The following is a 4,133-nucleotide window of genomic DNA, read 5'->3' on the forward strand; positions in this document are numbered from 1 at the left end:
GTGTTTGGTGTCCACAAAATTATGGGATTCTTATATGATATGATGGAAGACAGTGAGGCTTAATTTGGGACTCTAGCTTTTGGCTCTGGATAACAGTGATGGATGACGAACAAGCAAGGAAGACTTTAGTGAGGATTGCCCAGATCCCTCTTTGCCATGCCAAAACAAGGAAGAGGTGTGGAGCCATTGGGCTAAAGACAGAAAACACAAGAGAGTTCCTGGCAGGCTGAGCAGCCTTCAGATGACCCCCTGGTCAGTCAGGCCCTGTCATTCCATTCCCCCCCCCAAGGATGGAGGAATTTTGCAAAACTAGCTCTCAGTTTCCCAGGGATGTTCACTGGATGTCCCTAGCAACCAGTTCTTGCCCTGTCCTGAAAACTGGCTGCTGGAGAGGGCAGAATTCTGACACTTACCTGAAGCTTGCCTGCTGCTTAGAGGAGAGCTCTGCTTGTGTAGAATGCCAGAGAACAATTGCCTGATGATGTGGAGAACTGAGCAAAGTGCTGATGTTTGGATGAACAGTTAAATGCCACCTCAGGTTGGCAGCTTTGCATTCAAAAGCAGATTGATGGTTTTAAGGACCAAAGTGACCCTCCTTCAGTCCCTGTCACAGCTGTGCTGTGGAAGGCTCTCAGACTAAACCAAGGAGGCAGTTTGCTGTCCTGGCCATCCTCGCGCTTCAGCAGTGAGCACCTGCTGCTTCCCCACATGTGACTTTGGCTAGTGGAGAAACTCCAGACAGGTCCCAGGCCTGCTCTGTACAGCATAATGCAAGTGTAGTCCAGGTGATCCCCAGCCAGGTAAGACAGAGGATTACAGCTACTTTGGGGTGGGGCTTGAGGTAGGTGTGCAGAATTATTTTAAATGAACTGCACAAAATAAAATGTAAAATTGACCAAGTAGCACAGTAAGCCAGTTACAGGCACCAAACAAACCAGAGCTGCCAGGCAAGAATTGCCACAACATTTTCAGGCCAAGTCCTGCAGGAAGTTACCCACTCTGCACTGAGGTTTGGACTGGCCTGTAGCACCCGGAATAAATGTAGGCAGGTAGCTCACAGATGTCCATTACTGATGGCCAGCAGAACACTGTGCTTCAAACAGAATTTGGGTTTAGTCCTAATCTGGAATTGAAAAAGCTCATGCACTGTAATGCTGGGGGGAGAAGTGCTGTGGCTTAACTTGGAACACATCTGCAGTAACCATGGTTTGGTTTTCACCAAAATGTCTGTGGTGAATGAGGGCACAGCACAAGGCTGAGCTCTTCCAGTGCAAGTGATAGAATGGAATGGAATGGAATGGAATGGAATGGAATGGAATGGAATAGAATAGAATAGAATAGAATAGAATAGAATAGAATAGAATAGAATAGAACCAGACCAGGTTGGAAGAGACCTTCAAGATCATCGCGTCCAACCTATCAACCAATCCAACCCACCTAAACAACTAAACCATGGCACCAAGCACCCCATCAAGTCTCCTCATGTCCTAGCTGCAGGTCTCTGTCCTGCACCTGCAGGGTTATTACATGGTAGGAAGAGAGCAGTGATCAGAGAATGCATCCCTGCTGTTGAACTTAAAACACTGTATCGGAGATATAACAGAGGGCAATGCATCACTGGGAGAGAGGAGAAATGCAAGACAGCCCCAGCTTCTGCTTGGCAATTGGTGGCATTTTGTCTTGCAGGCCTGTGCTAGGAGCTTGAAGGATGGAGTAAACTGCAGTTACTCCAGTATGAGTTGTCAGCCAATATCAGTACCTGAGCTTATCACCCTTGTTGCTGACAAAACATGCTGTGCATTTGTGTCCCTCCCAAGGAACTCTGCATCTTGCCATCTGCTAGGGGAAGTTGTGAGAAGGAATTCCCCTGGAGCTTTAGTGCCCAGCCTCTCCTCACCAGGCAATGCTAAGGCTAGAGCAGCTGCGCTGCACCAGCAGCTCCCCTGCATATCTTAAAGTACCTGAGAGAAGAGCAAGCTGAGGTAAGTGTGAGCTCATCCTTCCTCACTGCACCATTTCTATTTACAGCACCAGAGCCTAGAACCTCCCTTGTGTTTGAAGGATCTGAAATGATGGCAGTGGAATTCATTCAAATTGCAAATTTTGTCTTGCTAAAGGTAGGTTCTGGGCTTGAATTTTTCAGCATCTGAGTTTTGTGTGTAGCCACAGAGGAGACATTCTGCCCATCTGGTTTAATGTCATTAGCTGAATCTGGGTTTCCCAGACTATTTTGTCCTTGTGCATTTTTAATATGACTTTGACTATTTTTTTTTTAATGGAAAATACAGTGGTGGAAAGCAAAACTGCTCCCTGCTCTGGAACATAGATCTAAAAGCTGCCATTTTCCAGGGCTGGGCAGAATGGTGTCCAGCTCCTGGATAGCTGAAAGCAAATGGTGACAGGGAAATGAGTCTGTAGTTGTAAGAACAAAGAGCCTGAAGGACAAGAAACTGATAGAAAAAAAACCAAAATATAAACCTTTGTGAACTGAGCTCTGCCTGGGAGGGACACAAGGCACACATGAGAAGGTTTTGCTTCCCATGAAGGCAGCTGTCCTGTATCCTCCTGGTGTCACTGAGAGGTGTTAGGCAGCTGCTTTGCAAACTTGGTCTGTGTGGAGTGTAACCAAATTAATTCCGGTATTGACCCAGGCCCACATTAATTATATCTTGGCCCTAATCATTGTTGGCTTCAAGCTAAAAAGACAAATCATTTTTCATTGATGTTAGAAGTCTGGCTAGGCACTGATGTCACCGTGGTGTAGGGCACTGTGGAGCACACAGCACTAAACACAAACCCTTGCTGTAAACACTTCTGAAGCAAGGAGCTGAATGAGAGCAGTGCCAGACCCCGAGGTGTTGATTTCTTTCTTTACCATGTGTGCAAAGCAGTTCAAGAAGGTCTTCAGCCTTCTCATGACCAAGTTTGAGGCATCTTTATTATGGAGCATAGACAGAAAGCTCAGTCATCAGCTGTGTTTCTTTGATCCAGTAATTGCTTTGCTGACACCTAGAGTGCTAATTAATTGCTCATCCTCACAAATTAGGGACCACTGTCTCTCATTCCAAAGTAAGAGGACAGCTACAGAGGGCCATGGCACTCCCTGCAAGCATTACACAGAGGCACTTCTGTTCCATACTAGAAACAATTTCAGATAGGGGTCAGAGCCCTCCTGTGTTGGAGGCAGTGAGGTCTGTCCCCAGCACAGCTTTACTAAGGCTACCCTAGTGTATTCTTTCTGATTTATTTTCCTTTTATGCTAAGCATGGACAACTTCTCGTGGCAGCCCTGAGCCTGTTGAGATCCTCAGCAGCTTAAAAACACAGGAGCAATCTTGCAGCTGAGGCTGCTGATGCTTACAGCATGAGTGGGGCTGCAAAGTGAAGCAAGAGCTGCTCCTGGATCTCTTCTCCTAAGTCATTAGCTGGGGGCATGGGAGTATCACTTGGGTAAATCTCATCACAAGGACAGAGTTGGGCTGAGGTGCTTAGCCCTGGGCAATGCAGTCCACCTCCACCAGATTGACCACTGGCAGGTCTTGTCAGCAGGGCCATTTGCTAGGAGGGCACTGATAAGTATCTGGTCCTGGTTTGGTGTGGGGAAGCCTCAGCATTCTCCTGGGGCAGTTTCTGTGACATTGCCTTTGATTTTCCTTTGGGGATGCTCCACATTGTTCTGATCCCATGGGCAACAAATATTTGTAGCAAAACTCATGTAAATTCCTATCATTAGGTCACTCTTGGCATAGATAAGGCTGATGGAGAGCTTAACTGTGACCTTTTTTGTAATATAATTAGTTATTAATTAATCTTTGATAGGCTAAGGGGTGGGGTTTTGGGGTTTTTGTTTTTTAAATAAAAAAGACCCCTAAGAAGGGAAGAAAAAGGACCAGAGGCAGATTTTGATAAGTCTCGAAGTCACTCCTAGTGCAGAATTCTGGACTTCATAACTTTGATTTTTTTTCCCCCATTTTTCTGCTTGTGACCTGCAATAGAGTTGGGGAACTGCTGAGCAGTGACTTGGCAGGTGGAACTGATCCAGAATAACCAAGGAAGAGAGGTTTGCTTTTGAAGGTCTCCTTTTACAGCCAGACAACAACAGAGGGCAACAGCTCTCCACGGAACAGCCCACCT

Source organism: Melanerpes formicivorus, unplaced genomic scaffold (assembly GCF_026170545.1).
Source record: "Melanerpes formicivorus ecotype bairdi unplaced genomic scaffold, bMelFor1.0.p_v2 SCAF_36, whole genome shotgun sequence".
Lineage (NCBI taxonomy): Eukaryota > Metazoa > Chordata > Aves > Piciformes > Picidae > Melanerpes > Melanerpes formicivorus.